Source organism: Leucoraja erinacea, chromosome 13, assembly GCF_028641065.1.
Source record: "Leucoraja erinacea ecotype New England chromosome 13, Leri_hhj_1, whole genome shotgun sequence".
NCBI classification, from domain to species: Eukaryota; Metazoa; Chordata; class Chondrichthyes; order Rajiformes; family Rajidae; genus Leucoraja; species Leucoraja erinaceus.
This window is the reverse complement of record NC_073389.1, coordinates 35653992-35670785: the sequence shown is the minus strand read 5'-3', so window position 1 is coordinate 35670785 and position 16794 is coordinate 35653992. Positions and strand designations below refer to the sequence as shown.

General features: G+C 41.2%; 1 protein-coding gene across 4 annotated transcripts in view; it reads left to right on the top strand.

Moving 5' to 3' along the window:
- The window catches only part of LOC129702860 (rho GTPase-activating protein 6-like), a 427624-nt gene that overhangs the window by 189142 nt on the left and 221688 nt on the right, over window positions 1-16794 (top strand). The window contains exon 1 of one of the 4 annotated variants that reach the window (XM_055644901.1): window positions 10128-10203. The exons of the other annotated variants lie outside the window; for them this stretch is intronic. The gene's annotated coding sequence lies outside the window, so the exon portion shown is untranslated. Of the gene's footprint in view, window positions 1-10127; window positions 10204-16794 lie in introns of those variants that run through there. 4 annotated transcript variants of the gene reach the window in all.

Below are 16794 nucleotides of genomic sequence, written 5' to 3'. Positions count from 1 at the left end.
AGTTGAGAGGTTATGTTACGATTGTACGAGACTTTGGTAATGTTGCACTTGGAGCATTGTGTTCAGGTTGGTCACACTTTCCATCTAGGAAAGAGGGCATTAACATATGGAGAGGGATTCGCAGGCCTGGACCTTAATTATTTCAGCATCAGAGGTTGAGGGGCAATCTTAAAGGGGTGTATAAAATTTTGTGTGGAATAGCGGGCATTGGTTTAGGTTGAGAGGGGAAAGATTTAATAGGAACCTGAGAGGCAATGTTTACACGCCGAGGGTAGTGGATATGGAACAAGCAGTCGGAGGTAGTAGTTGTGGCAACATTTACAAGACATTTTGGCAAGTACGTTGATGGGAAAGGTTTAGAGGAATATGGGCCAAACACGGGCAAATAGGACTAGCTTAGAGATCTTAGTCGGCATAGACGTTGAGCCGAAGGACCTGCTTTTGTACTGTTTGACTTTATGACACCAACTCAGATTTCAAACTAATAAATTGAATGAGTAGTTGGGGATTATGGAGGAATAATTCTCTGGGGTGCAACAATAAAAAAAAATGGGAACCAGGCTATATCGAAGGGGCACAGAAGACAAAATCAAGGCAGCCTATACATTGAAACATTGTCTATATTTCATTAAATATGGGACGCATGTAACACGAGGACAATTGAGTTGAGAGTTGCATGTTTTCAAGATGCAATATGCAGCATATTCATATCCAAAAAAAGGCAGAGATTATTTACAGACACGGCATTCTATTTATGTCAAGGCTTAAGCTTTTGGTGCAAAATGAATGTTCCAGACAGTTTATCAAACTGTAACGTTACTGGCGAAAAGGTTCACCCCGTGACACTGTTAGGATGACAATATAAACACATGCAAATTCAGAAAAAACAGCATGTTTTATGCTTCAGAAACATGCTGCAGCTCACAATCCAATTGACTTCTCCAGATCCCATTTTAACACTTGTGTAATGGTGTAGGAATTGGATTCAAAAATAGTTCTCGTCTGATTACAGTAGCTGCTTAATAATTTAGTCTCAACAATTCTGGATGTAGTAATCCAAATTTGACCAAGTTGGAAATTATATATTTTTTTCAGAGGTTTATTTAAAAAGCAAGTTTCAAAAATAGCCACAAAATCAATAGCAACTACTGTCCCACCCACTCTGCACATCTGGTTTTGATTCCTCTCCTGTTATTTCAGATCTGATTATTCATTACCCATTTACCTTCAAAAATGGACACAGCCAAACCAAACAGTGCAGAGGCGATTGAAGCTCACTGATGTATTATAGCCTTATCGCTGATTTTTCTTCAAATCAGTTCAACTGAAAGTGAATCAAAGAAACTCTAAATTTATATTTTGCTTTTGTCATGGCCATCTGATATCTTGGATGATTCTGTGTTTGTGTGTGTGTGTTTGTGTGTGTGTGTGTACATGTGTGGCTCTCAGAGAAGTTAATTGGAAAATCAATGCTGGCATTGTAGGTGAATCTCGCATATCAATTCAACACTGAAGCATGATTACTTTTCAAGATTTAGCATCATCAATTTTCACCATCATCAATGTTCACTGCTCTGCACCCTAACACATACATTCTGCAGTGATTAGAACTGTATGGAATACTCTAGGTTTGACATTCTTGTGTAAGTAGCCCCACGAAAATTGGGAACCATGTTGAGAACATTTCCATCAGCATGCGTAACAACCAACATTTGGGGAAAATATCAAAGGTATGGTGTTCAGAAAAATAGATATTCACAGCTTCATGTACAGCAAACATAAATTCATTAAATATTTAATACAGATAATAAGGCCCTTTGTGTTCTTGTCAGTCTATAAAGAGACAGTTTAGCTAATCCACCCTTCCAGCAATAGAGCCATTACCTTCAGGCTAATTATGAGGGTCATACAGTAGATCGGGTAAAACTATCCAAAGGCAAGGCAGTCTAAATCTAGAGAACCAAGTGAGAGGAGAAAAGGAGATCTGAGAGGCAATTTTTTTCATGGAGTTGGGGGTGGGAAGATACATGGAATGAGCTGCCATAGGAAGTGGTAGAGGCAGGTACAGTCACAGCATTTTTAATGTATTTAGACAGGAACTTGGATAGGAAAGGAATAGAGGAATATAGGCCAAATACAGGAAAATGGGATTCACATCACAGTCGTCATTGATGAATAGTGCCAAAGGGCCTGTTTCTGAACAACTCTCTGCCCCTCTCACGATCTGAGGAAGAGCAGAGGAGCCTTGGATAACATTTATCCCTCAAGCAATAACACCAGACCAATTAGGTAATTATGCCTCATTGTTCGTTGGTGCTCGCCCAGAGGCAAACTATGCCGTAGTTTCTTCAAAGGTGTGTGAGGGGGTTCTGAGCTTGTGAATGTTGATACATAAATACCTTCTCCTTTCCCTGTACTCTCATCAGAAAATTGCAAAGTGGTAAGTGTAGCCAAAGTCCATATTAGTAATTTATAAGTGCTGTTGGTTATTGCTGTTTTCCTAGTTGCTGTGAGCTTCTAAAGATAGGATACTTGCTTGTTCACTGTGATTGAACTCATCTTGGTTAACTCGGGACCACTCAAGTATAATTTTGCTGACCTTTGCAATCATGCTCTGAAGCTTTGCTGATTTAACAGTGGGATTGGAAAATATTTCTCAAGCAACATTCATAATGCTTTCAATTGGAAGGTCATTTTTAAGGTCTGGTTAGATGCCAAACTAAAGATAAACCAATAAACCTGTTTAATGAGTTATTATCTCAGATGTATTTACCTTTGCAGTTCCACAGGACTGGAGTATCAAATTCTGTGTCATTACGTGTATAAAGATTGTGTGATAAGGATCTGGTTTGACTTGCTACCTCCCTGATAGCAGTAGAATTCAACTTCCTGCATTTCCCCTAGCGTATTAGATATTTTTGTGCAATTAATATATCAGGGCATCAGCTTGGCATTACTTAGTAATGTTTCACAAGAGAACACACCCTTATTTGCATGTTTCTTTATCGGTTTTGTTATTTGCCATTCTTCATTCCTTTGCTGATTATGAACATAATAATACAGGAATATAGGATCAAAGTAGATCTCCTGACTGCTGAAGGCATCTCTATCATTCAATCTGATCATGGCTGACTTGCCTCGGATCTCAATTTCTCTTCTATGTTCTAAATAAACCTCAATTCCCTGATCTTCCGAAAAAAATTATCACTTCCTCTTAAAATAAACCGCAATGATCGAGCCTCCACAACCCTCTGAGATAGAGAATTCCAGAGATTTCTACCGAGAAACAATTCCTTTGAAGCTCAGCTTTAAATGATTGCCATTTTAACTTGAAACTATCTTCTCATTTGAGGTTCTCACACTGGTGGAAACATCTTACTATCTAACCTTACATGCTTTTTTAATATTGTATGTTTCAATAAAATCACCCCTCATTCTTCTAAACGCCAAAGAATACAGATCTAATGTTTTAGCCAGGTTACACAAAAAAGCTGGAGAAACTCAGCGGGTGCAGCAGCATCTATGGAGCGAAGGAAATAGGCAACGTTTCGGGCCGAAACCCTTCTTCAGAAGTAATGTTTTAGCCATATGTGATAAGCATCTTGGCCTAGAAATTGTAATGTACCTGAACATATACTGGCCTAAGCACCGGAGATGTTCCTGGGTGGGAAAGTACATGGTTTTCGCGCCTGTATTTTGTATGTATGGTTCTTGGACAGAGCATTCTATTTGTATGTTGGATGTTATATGTGGTAGTATAGGCCAGGCACAAGGAAACCTGAACAAAGGGTTTACCTCTACAATATCTGGAATAGATTGGGGAATGGAGGGAAGGTGATTGATGTTTAGGGGATGGTGGGTGTGGTAGTGGTAGACTGGGGACATGAGGATAGCTGAGTACTGGAGGGATGATTGTGGTAGGTGCAGAGTGGACCCAGTCACAGAGACAACTGGAGAGGGAAGTTACAGGGCCTGCAGGGAATCTATTATGGGAAGTCTGATGCATTGACATCCAGGTTGGTGATGCTGGGAAAGGTCTCTAGCTAACGAGGCATTTACCAGGAAAAAGATGGTCGCCCAATTAAATAATTGCAAAACGGGGTTAGGGCTTCTCGCCTCAACTCACGGGACACCATGCTTTTCACTGGCCTCATTCTACACAGTACAAGTTTGTGCGAGCATGCATTTCAATATCATTGAGCATGCTTGGTGTTCTGCAACATCACATTTCCCAGAGTACTCTCCTGACGCCCTGTGGATGATCCTCTGAGCAAGTGAGCTAGTGTCCCATTTTTCTAGACCAGCTCTAGTTTCCTCTCAAAATATGTAAGATATCTGTGGATGTCGAAAAGTAAAATGCAACAGATGCTGGAAATCTGAAATAAAAGTAGAAATTTCTGTTGAAGCAGGGCAGGTTCCCGCAACAATATGGGCCACAAACGGGTTCAATCTTTCATTAGAACTCTGCTTACTTGTTCTGAGAACACAATTAGCTTTTCTTTGAATGCAAATTCGTTAATTTCTTGGTCAGAATGCAACTGCTTAGCCACTGATAATGATGCATTTTGCCATGTTGCGTGAAGGTACACAATGACCTTGAACCAAAATTAGTGCCCTATCTCATTTAAAATGCCATTATATGGTATCTAAATGCGTATTGGTCTTTTTAACACTGATGTTGGAGTTCTTCTGATATGTTTTGTCACCTCCATTCAGACCATGAAGACCATCTTGGTGACTTATTCCTGCAGATAGTAAATTGTCAAAGAGACTGCGTTAACTCAAAATGTTAAAATTTCTGTCTTCCTTTCTATTTCTGTGTTCTCTCTTTATCTACATTTTCTTTCAATTTATTATATTCTTCTTTATATATAGTTTGAACCCATTTCATTCAATTTTCTCTGCTTTTATTCATTATTTTGCATTTCATCACTGAATGGGATTTTATTTAGTTTTTTTTAGATACAGTGTGGGAACAGGCCTATCGGCTCACTGCGTCCGTGCTGACCAATGATCACTCGTACACTAGTTTGATCCTACACACTAGAGACAATGTATAGAAGCCAATTAATCTATAAACCTGAACGTTTTTGTGACGTGGGAGGAAACCGGAGCAGTCGGAAAAAACCTACGCAGTCACAGGGAGAATGTGAACCCGTAGTCATGATCGAACTTGGGTCTCTGGTGCTGTAAGGCAGAAACTCTAGCAATGCACCATTTGTTGCAGGTTCACTTCTGCACCAAATTCCCCAAAGTACCATTAACCTTGTATTGTAGTTGTTGTAGAGAGCTGTACAGACACAGTAAAGTTGTGAAACTGTCTTCCTTTGCTGGTGTTCAGCTTTTCTGTGTAACCCCCGCTGTACAGACAAGTTCAAAGTCGGCTTTAATCATCAGTCATAATGGTACAGTACAATACGTTGTTAGTTCATCTCTACCACTGGTGTAACTACATAATATGGGAAGTGAGTGTTAATATAAAGTGTACAGTAAGGTGGAGTTAGTGGTAGTACATTACTCTGATTGGTTCACATGCAATAACCAATCTACAGTTCTCAACCTGCATTTTCAGCAAGTTAAGACGCAAAAGGTTTGAGCTGATGGATGGTGAGAATGTCTAATAAATGGAGCATGAACCCCTTGACAAATTCTGGGTAATGTTTCCACAAAGCAGTGTCATGGGGAATTTACACCTTGATTCTTCATGTTCGGGAGACCATTACTTATCAGGAAGCCAAGATGGACTGTAATCAGTTTTTCTGATATTTTCATTAACCCTTAAATGACAAAACAAATAAATAATCTCATAATTGCATGTGCCAGGATGTTACTATTTGTTTATCCCATTTATGGTAACATCTTCTTTGGATTTAATCCCATCGCTGGCATGCATAGAACAGTACTACCATCGCTGATATTTGATCATTTGGATGCACATACTTTTAACAAGTTCTTCCTTGTCAATCCTCCCAGGTATTCAAGAATTAGACAATTGAAATTTCCCATGGTTTTACATTGTAAACGGAGTAAAAGAAGATGTTCTCAGTACAAGGTTCATTCATCGCCATTTCTACAAGGCATTAGCTTTGGCTGAAAATTCAAAGCAAGTTACTTTGCTTTGAAAGTAGGAATATATATACATATATATTACCTTCTCCCCAAAATCCACAAACCTGACTGTCCTGGTAGACCCATTGTCTCTGCCTGTTCGTGCCCTACCGAACTTATTTCCACATACCTCGACTCCATCCTATCATGGGAGATTAAATCCCTCCCGACATGTTCAAGACACCTCAGACACTCTCCATCTCCAGGCATTCCTTCTCTAGGACCCCATCCCCTCATCTTCACCATGGATGTCCTGTCACTCCATACCTCCATCCCCTACCAGGATGGTCTCAAAGCCCTCCGGTTCTTCCTCGACCGGAGAACCAACCAATACCCGTCCACCTAGCAGTGGAGTTGGTCCTTACCCTCAATAACTTCTTGTTTGACTCCTCCCATTGCCACCAAACACAAGGTATAGCTATGGGCACGCGCATGGGCCCCAGCTATGCCTGCCTATCCTTGTTCGAGACGTACCAGGGCCCCATCCCCGACCTCTACCTCCGCTACATCGACGATTGCATTGGTGCTACCTCCTGCACCCGAACACAACTCACTAACTTCATCAACGTCTCCACTAACTTCCATCCGGGACTCAAATACACCTGGACCATTTCCGACACTTCCCTACCATTTCTTGACCTCACTATCTCCATCGCAGGTGATAGACTTCTGACCGACATCCACTATAAACCCACTGACTCCCATGGTTATCTAGACTACACTTCTTTCCACCCTGCTTCCTGTAAAGACTCCATCCCCTACTCCCAATTCCTCCTTCTACGCCACATCTGCTCCCAGGATGAGGTGTTCCACACCAGGGCATCGGAAATGTCCTCATTCTTCAGGGAACGGGGCTTCCCCTCCCCTACCATAGATGAGGCTCTCACCAGGGTCTCTTCAATACCCCGTAACACTGCTCTCTCTCCCCATCCCCCCCCACTCGGAACAAGGGCAGAGTCCCCCTAGTCCTCACCTTCCACCCCACTAGCCGTCACATACAACAAATAGTCCTCTGTCATTTTCACCACCTCCAACGTGACCCACCACTTGCCACATCTTCCCATCTCCCCCCCTGTCTGCTTTCTGCAAAGACCGCTCCCTCCGTAACTTCCTGGCCAATTCTTCCCTTCAGTCCCACACCACCCCCTCCCCGGGCACGTTCCCTTGCAACCGCAGGAGATGCTACACGTGTCGCTTTACCTCCCCCCTCGACTTCATTCAAGGACCCAAACAGTCGTTCCAGGTGCGACAGAGGTTCACCTGCATCTCCTCCAACCTCATCTATTGCATCCGCTGCTCTGGATGTCAGCTGATCTACATCGGTGAGACCAAGCGTAGGCTTGGCGATCGTTTCGCCCAACACCTCCGCTCAGTCCGCATTAACCAACCTGATCTCCCTGTGGCTCAGCACTTCAACTCCCCCTCCCATTCCGAATCCGACCTTTCTGTCCTGGGCCTCCTCCATTGCCAGAGTGAGCACCACCGGAAACTGGAGGAGCAGCACCTCATATTCCACTTCGGCAGTCTGCATCCCGGTGGCCTGAACATTGACTTCTCCAATTTCCAGTAGCCCTTGCTGTCTCCTCCCCTTCTTCTCAGCCCTCTGGCTCCTCCTCTTACTTTGCTGATGATGCGAAGATAGATACTTTTGATGCAACTCTGCACTGAATACACACCCCCCACAGCCAATATTTCATACTGCTGTAACACCATACTGTGAAATATTGCACATTCTGACGACTTGACGTTTTTCTTGCTGTTTTTGCTGTTTTCATTGTCGTTATTATTTATCTGATACGTTGGATCTCCGCTTGGGCAGTTTGCCTGAAATTTTGTTGTATGTATTTACAATAAGGTTTATTATTATTATTATTATTATTATTTAAATGGCATCTTGAGTTCAGTCTTCTGACTTGGGCGAAATTAAATCTTTGCACACCTTTCATTCCCGAAAGCTCTGCCCAGCCATTAGAATAATTTTGAACAATCTATGCTGTAATGTAATAGATCTTAGAAATAAAAATAGCAGCTTCCATTAATAAATGTGCTTCAGCAAGGTAGGATGCTCTGAGGCTCTGCACTAGAGCACAATCGGACAAAGATTGACAACTAGTCAAAGGGAATATCGAAGCAAGCAATTAAATGCTTGCAATTTTTAAAGTAACCTCAGCAACATTTTTTACTTTTACAGTTTTGGCCTCTGTGCTTACATGGAATGTATTGCTCCCTTGCACCAACTCCGTAGGACTACAGAATGGTGTCTCTGGAAAAGATCAGTTCAGTTTCTTGTGGTTCCATAGCATGTGGGATAGTGCGCAGAAATGGCATTATGGTTTATTGCAGGCTCATGTAGTAGTATAACAAGGTATGTGTGCTCTTCACACACCATGGGCCTTCAATGCATACATGTGTAGTCGCCATGCCAATATTGAGTCCTTGTGCATGCATTTTGATCCCAAGCTCTATCTGTAGTGCAAGTGTGGCGTGCTCAGATTCCCATTTTCCATTTTCACACTGCATTGTTTCTGTATTTCCATTTACAGGCTAGTTCCTGCTTTTTATAGAAGAAGTAAAATTATTCCCTTGTGTACAGCCACACATTGCCTTTGAAACTCTGCTGACTTATTTGTGCCCTTGGCATCTCATTGATACCTTTAGTCCTATGCTGCAGTGCTGACTAATCTCTAAATTGCCTGAAAAATCTCTCAAATGCAAACAAGCAAATTTGATCATAAACTTTGTGACCTTCTGCAAAGGTTATTGGCGGGACAGATGCACACACACACTCACACTCACACTCACACACACACACACACAGTCTGACCTCTAGCTGCGCTTTTAATCACCAGAGGACCTACACACACTGCCTCCCTGAATGAGATCCAGCATTGAACTTGAAAGCTTCCTGATGCATTCACCGCGAAGTTGCTAAGTGCTCCAATAATCAAATTACAAGTCAATGGGATATTTCCGTGTATGATAAAACCATTGTTGAAATTAATCCGTATTCAGCTCCGCTAAGAGCACTAAAAGTGGCACCTGAGGCAGGATCTCAGATGTGGCAGCTCCATCTAGCGTTTAATGAAATGGAATTAATTTCTACCTCCATGTGGAGAGAACACCTTTCAGGCAGATTTATTCTTAGGTTTTTGATGTTATTAGAATATCTCTGCAGTTATCCTCTTTTGGAAAAGCTTTTGGCTATGGAATCAGACAGAAACAATCAACTCTATTTGGAGAAAACTTACTCTTTGTTTTTGGCTTTTGCTGCATATGATATTTCAATATATTGCAAATTACAAACAGATCTGTCCTTTCACTAAGCACTTCAAGAGAGTGTAAACATCTGTCCACGATGTCTGTGGACCAGGCTCAACATTGCAGATTCTCCAACAGAAGGATAATCAGCTACAAAGCCCAGTACTGTGCGTTGCATGCTGGGATGCATGCCGACAGTGTCATTTGATACTGGGAATGTTTTTCTTAAATTCCACTGAGTCAGTTGAAAAGAATGTTTTGATTTATATAGCAGATGATTTTTGCAACCAAGGAGCTGAACACTGATGAATAGTTTGAAATCAATCCAACTATTAACTTTGCTTAACGAGCAACAAAAGCAGCTCTGCTAATGAACACATAAGAGGGATTTGGTATTGCGTTGTCTTGTATTTTACATGGACGCTCTTTGAAAAGGGTGAACTGAAAGTTGATTGCTTTGAAATTCCCTTGGTGGTGCAGTTTATGGATGGGAACTGAACAGAGATGCCAACTTTTTGCTTTAGATAGTTCTGTTTATTTGTCACAGAGAGCTACTTGCAAAGGCAGCAACTGTAACATACCTCTTGCCACCTGAAGCAAGCAGAGGAAATATATGTTAAGTGCATTTTTTGTATGCTCCATTATCTTCACAAGTCCCAGTCTTCGTGAAACTTCCAGGATTATTCTCGAATTTGTCCCCATATAAGGTCAAAAATTGATGCTTTTAATTTGTTCATTTTTCAGAATCTGGGCGTCATTGGCAAAGCTAGCATTTATTGCCCTTTGAAAAATGGTGTTCAGACGCTTTCTTGAACTTCTGCAGTTCTTCTGATTAAGGTACTGCTAAATGCTGTGGGGCAGGTTATCCCAAGATTTAGTGACGATTAATAAATTACATTAAAATATTTTCTAGGTCAGGATATAATGATACATGGAGGGAAATCTACAGATGGTATTTTCCCTTGCATCTGATGCCTTTAACCTTCTCAGGGGTACCACGTGGGCATCTGGAAATGTCAGAGCACCTAGGTAATTTGTAGTTGGTACAGTTGCTTTGTCCTGGATGGTACTGAGCTTCTTGTGTCGTTGGGAGGCAGATGGAGAGTATTCTACCCCACTCTTGCCCCTTGTGGATGGCGGGATGTCTTTGAAGTTTCAGGAGATGAGCCATTTGCTTCTGACCTGCTCTTCTGGCAGGTTTAGTTCAGTTTTTGGTCAATGGCGGAATGTTGATGGTGTGAGACTTGTCTAGGCTAGGTAGTTAAATGGAGATGGTTCTTGCCTGATACCTCTTGTAGTGCAAATATTATTTGCCCTTTGTATTGCTTCTCCTGGTAGAAAACATCTTGGATATGAAAAGTTTTGATTCTCTCTGCAGACTTGAAAGAAAATAAAATGGATGGTTCTGAATGGAGCATTTTGAATGTCAATGACTGGTTGAGAAATTAACTCTTTAAAGCAAGCGAAGTGACATTTTTCATGGTCTGTTGCCTCATTTTCCTGTTATATAATTCCATTGAATTAATTTCAATTGGGCTTAAAGTTGACTCCTGGATTTCTATCATCTTTTGTGATCCCGCCATTATTGAACTTCACTCATTGTCTCTGAAAGTTGTGAGGAATCATCATCACTGGCAATGAATTGGTCACAAACTATCGTGAAGCAGTATTTAATAACAAATGCAGTCAGACTTTCACTTGGAGCATCAAACTAGAATAAAAAATTAGGCATCTCTTCTTGAAATGACCTGATATAACAGGCAGTTAATTGGACTACAACATTAATTTTAAGCATGTTTATAGTTAAAAAATCATCCGTATTCATAACATTTAAATAAAACGGGAATCAAAAACGTTTTCTTCCATTTTTTTAAATGAAAGTTAGAAATTCCCCTTAAATGCTGACAATACACCTCCATGTGTCCAGGGATTCCGACTTGGGGAACAACCTATAGTCATGAAGTTCGAAGCATGTACTCTCATCTGACTCATTAGTTGGGTTGTCAGTATGAACAATAGGCTGGATAGACTGACAGACGACGAGAGAACTACCAGCTTAGTGCGTTTATATCCACACATTTCAAATTGCTGTAAAATACCTCAATGCACATTGAGCTCATGAAAGGTGCTAAATAAATGCAATTTTTAATTTCTGTTTGGTACATAAGTAGTGGCAAAAATATAAGAATGTCAGATTAAGAAATTAAGTGAGATTCAGAGGTAGATTGATAACTGCCTGTGCCAGTACTCCATGGCCATTCAAGTTCGGGTTTGGGTAACAGCCCATCTGTAGATCCAAGCATGTACTAGTTTAATGAGGAGTTTCTGCAAGAGCTTCAAAATGGTGTAACTGGGCATTTGAAAGGCATCTTTTGCACTTGGTTTACTAATTATTGTTGTTATTCTAACCACTTGCATAAGTTGTTGGAGCTCTGCAGGCGGTGAAGTGTTGCCTTTGTAAAATGTAACCTTGTATGTGTGATGGACATAAGCCAGTGTTTGATTGATTCATGATCTCAATCTAAATGGGGAAAATTGGTCCTTGGTAACACTGTTGCTGCTGCCTGTGCAGTAATACAGTGTAACAAAGCTGGTCTTTAACACCTAATAGCATCCAAGTAGCCTTAGAGAAATATCCAAATTACACACAGCCTTCATTTCCTTTCATGCCATGAACTGGCACTAAAAATGCTGGCGTGAAGTGGACTTTTAGTTGGTTGTGGCAGGAGTCAGAAAGTGAAGTGTTTCGAAGTATAAATCTAGCTACAGATAGCCTTGTCAAGTGAAGATCAATATAAAGATTTTTAAAAGTAGATTTTCATCCTGCGTGAAAATCATCTAAATGGCATAATTTCTGGTTGAGATTCCTCCCTATAATAGGAAGAGTAGCATTTGTGCCCTGGAAAATGTTGGAATACCAACACCTTATATTGGTGGCATCAGTTGATGGCGTCAAATATTCTCTTGCAGGTGTGTGGTCACCCTCCATTTTAGATGTCATAGTTACCGCTCAGTAGATACTCTGAAGATGATAAAAGAAAACCACGTAACATGTGGCTCAACAATCTCAGGAGTTATGGATAAAGTTATAAGGGCAGGTGGCCCAAGACAAGACAAATGGTGTTGAAGTGTCGATCAACTGTGATCTAATTAAATAGCGTTGGAGACTTAATGGTCCTATTTCTGTTTTCTTACCTGAGGCTTGTTAGGATCAAAGAAAGAACATCATGGATAGATAATGGTGGTGCATTGCACTAATAATAGTTACTTGGATTCTGTGCAACTTGATTGATTATATTCTAACACAGTCATCTCAGATGCCTTCTGGGAATATTATGGATGATTTAAGGGAATATCATGGTTCTAATGGAGGAACAACCATTGATGGGCTGTAGAAAAGAAAATGGTGGTTAATGTGGATGAGTTTTCCACCAGCCTGGGATTTGTCTAATTTATCCCTTCTCAAAAAAAACATTGTTTAAAAACTGATGATAATTTTGAGGTTTTTATGGCATATAATTTGGGTCTAAGTTTTCTTTAAATTCTTTTTTTTTTAAACCCAAGTTTTTAACCCTGTTAGGATGTATGTAGTAGTGTGTTATCAGGTAGCAAGGAAGACTTTTGATGCAGTGTACTGTTCACCTTTGGTATTTGCCTGTCTGCTGCTGCTTAATCTGGGTGTAAAAGGAAGATGGTAACTTTTTCCACAAGTTGTACATGTTTAACTGAAGGCCCAATTTTCAATCAACAGAGAGCCTAGTTAAGGAGAGCAGCTGTCGGCTTTCAGTAAAGTATGTGAGGTTGCTGCAAGTTTTGAAGAGATTAATAGTGGCCTCTTGGCGGTAAATTATTCACTAATTAAGGATAATTTTATTTCTGACTGTTGTAGATTGATCGAAATCAAGGCTGAATTTTCTTCCATTATTTTCAGATTTATATGTGACCAATCTATCTATCTATCTATCTTCTTCTATACTATTACTAAATATACTATTTCTATGCTATCTTGACCATTTACGGTCTGCGTTGCATTTAAATTTGTGCAAAAACACTACCCTATATTGCTAGGATTTTATCACCACCTTACTCGCTGTTCTCCTCTGCTCCAAGGCACCAAGTTTTGGTCCAATCGGTGAAATATTAGGAAATATATGAAGGTTTAAAAAATTGTGAGTGAACTGAGTCCACCAGCCGTGCTGAGTCCGGAAGTCACGCTCAAAATAGAGGTGGAGCACAGTCCGGAGGTCACGCTCAGTCCGGAGGTCGCGCTCAGTCCGGAGGTCGCGCTCAGTCCGGGGGTCGCGCTCAGTCTGGAGGACGCTTTCATCTGCAGTGGCCATTAACAGCGTATGACATCACAATGGGATCTAATTTACATAAATTGCCCGTCAGCAGTGTTACACCCCACAATGACATTGCAATGGGATCTCATTTACATTTTTTAAGAAACTCAGTTTTTAAAAAATCACAGCAGCGTTCCACCATTACTTCACAATGGGATCTCATTTACATTAAAAAAAACACAGCAGCTTCCACCTCACAATGATGTCAAGGGGGGTAGGGAGGGGAGAGGGGTTATGTAGTGAGGGAGTGACTGAGGGTAGGGGAAGGGGGGAGAGGTCAGGGAAGGAGTGGGGGATGGGAATGGGAGTGGGAGAGTGGAAAGAAGAAGGAGGGTGGGGGAGGAAGTGCTGGGGATGATGGGGGAATGGAGGAGGATAGGGGTAGGAAGAGGGATGGTGAGGCGCACTTGGGGAGGGTTGCCATGACTCGTGTCACAATTGGGATTGCTGGTGTCACAACGGGAACCCTTCAGCTGTACCTGCACAGTTGGTGGCTCTGGATGAGTGGTGGAATATTGCGTTCGGGGACCAGCCCTCCCATGTGACTGGGACCCAACAGGTGTCTTGTTTGTTCTTATGTCTGTGATTCTGTTCCTCAAATTGTGCCAAAATGGTACATGAGAGCACTACAAATTTTGGCCCACCTTACTCAACATTGTCCTGTGGTGTGTTGTTCAGATTGATTGTATATTTTACAAGTTATTCACATTTTAAACTTTGCAAAAACCTCTTTGACAAACATCTCTTCTATCAGCACTGTGTTAGATTTTTCTTGTGTTTGTGTGTTCTTTATCATTGTACCGCTGCTGGCAAATTCATTTCACTTGCACTTTATGTGACGAATAAAACTGATTGTTGATTGTTTGATGATTGCTGGCCATTAACAGCGTATAACGTCACAATGGGATCTCATTTACATAAACTGCCCATCCGCAGTGTTCCACCCCACAATGACATCACAATGGGATCTCATTTACATTAAAAAAAACTCAGTTTTAAAAAACACACCAGAATTCCACCATTACATCACAATGGGATCTTATTTACATAAAAAAGAACTCTGTTTTAAAAAACACTGCAGCTGCCACCTCAGAATTACGACAAGGGGGATAGGGGGGAGAGAGGTGTTATGGAGGGAGGCAGGGAGTAACTGTGGGTAGGGGAAAGGAGAGGTCAGGGAGGGAGTGGGGGAGGAGGAGAGGGGAAAGAAGAGGGTGGGTGAACAGGAGTGGGAGGGAGTGCTGGGGAATGAGGGAATAGAGGAGTGTAGGGGTAGGAAGAGGGATGGTGAGGTGCACTTGGGGAGGGTTGTCATGGCTCGCGTCTCAACGGGGATCATTAGCGTCACAAGGGGAACCTGTCAGCCACGCTTGCACAGTTGGGGGCTATGGGTGAGTGGTGGAATATTGCGTTCAGGGCCCCACTTGGTCTAGTATACAATAAATAGCAACATACTACATTTAGACAAAAGACCGAATAGAAAATACATTCTTCAAATGTTTGACTTATGAATGGCATTTGGTTTGGTTTTAATTGCAGCAGTTCGCAAAGGATTGCTTTCATAAGATCATTGTTTTTCTCAGTAGGAGTTAATCACATTTCTGTGGGATGGAATGTCAGGAGGAGAATTGCTTGCAGCAGGAGATCCAGTCTTTAACCTGTCTCTAGTGACAGTGCTTATCCAGCTGCTTCATTTAGGTTTCTGGCCTTTGTTGACCACCAGACGGTTGAGATGGATGATTTAGTAATCATGAAACAGAAATGCGTTTCTATTTTAGGCAGAATGATTTCTTGAAGTCCTTTTCTCAGTGATGGATCGTAGAGTGCCATTTAGCTGTTTCTAGAAAAGAGCAACTACCTAAAATGGGGATAGTCGTATCCAGAAATTCAGTTGAAGAGCACCGCGTTCTTCAACATTTAAGGAATTGAAAATATTTTATTTACCCCTCAGTAAAACATGCCTCTCTGGAAATTCAGGAGTGCACTTTCAAGGGTGCATTGGATTGGGCCATTCCCCATGTAACACTGGTGGGGGGAGGAGGAAGGAGGAATCTGGACCATGTTCCAGGATAGGCATTTATTGGGGCATTCTAGTGCTACTAGGTTCCCCAGTACTGGGATTACTGTTAACTCATTTCTTTTGATTTTAATTTTTCTGGGCAAATTTGCACCAACACCCCTTTCAGGCAAAACATTCCAGTATCTCCTAACCCCCACCCCCAACCTTTTCATGTCTTGCCCTTTCGAGAGATCAAGACCCAAGCCTCAAACTATCACCACTAAACATCCATCCAACCATCTCTTTACCCTACCTTGAAACTTAGTCGTCCTCCATCGTGACCACTTAACATTGCGCTAACGGCATTGAAGGTTAATTGGCCTCTGTAAAATTACCCTTGGTGTGTAGGGAATAGATGCAAAAGTGGGATAACATAGAACTGGTGTAAACGGGTGATTTAATTTTGGTGAGGACTTGGAAGGGTGTAAACGGGTGATCTTAAATTCAAATTTGCACTGTGCCCAACAGGACTTCCATTGGTATGTAGGGCACCTAATCTCCCTTCTGTTTTGTTTTTTCTGTTTCTTGTTTTTTGTGTAAAATTGTATGTATGCACTGAGTACGAGCAGCTTTCAGTTTCACTGTACATGTATAGTGACAATAAATGGCATATCTATATCTATATCTAAAGAGCCTGTTTCTATGTTGTATCTCTAAAACTAAAAACTAGTACTGTCTACACATATTTGTAAATGAAGAATAAAGTAAGTCATAAGAGCTATTTAGGCGGATCAAAGGAAACAACACTGTGCTTGTTCTGCATTGACTGGACATTTCACTTTTCAGTTGTTGGGTAGTTTATTTAGAAAAAGTTACCAGAAGGGCTCATAATATTTAATGTGAATATTGTGGTAAGACACTCTTGAAGAAAAGGAAGCTTGGGTTTAGGTTCCAGCATCTGCAGTTCCTTCTTAAACGCTTAGGTTTATATAACTGCCTCACAGCGTCAATTAAACATCTTTGAATTTTAATTAATTAATTATTAATGAAACGCTGACAACTCGTCAGGTCATTTGTACATAGCAA